Below are 428 nucleotides of genomic sequence, written 5' to 3' on the forward strand. Positions count from 1 at the left end.
ATTTTTAAATATCAATTTCCTATTACTTCCTAATTTGTTTCATTATTGTTCATATTAAAATGAACTTTATTATTTTCAGTGTAGTGTACGATTATTTTGAATCCACCCCACGCCTTTTCTAAATATTTAGAGATCAGTATGACAATCTTAAATACAGTGATTCCCCGATGAATGCGACACGAGCAACAGTACCTCTCTGAAACCAATCAAAACAGATTAAACGGAAGCTAAGCAGAGGCTCAGCTTCGGGAAAAAAACCAATTTACGAGGGGCTGAAAGCCTTTCTGCCTCGCCATGAGTACTCCAAACCGGACTGAGTTCGTCGCACACATGGAGACATTACTGTAGTACCGTTTAACTTGTGTATATCATTCGAATAAAATTCTGATCAACTATCGAGCACGTGGAATCCAGCAAGAATCGCTGTG

Source organism: Dufourea novaeangliae, unplaced genomic scaffold, assembly GCF_001272555.1.
Source record: "Dufourea novaeangliae isolate 0120121106 unplaced genomic scaffold, ASM127255v1 scaffold109, whole genome shotgun sequence".
Classification (NCBI taxonomy): domain Eukaryota; kingdom Metazoa; phylum Arthropoda; class Insecta; order Hymenoptera; family Halictidae; genus Dufourea; species Dufourea novaeangliae.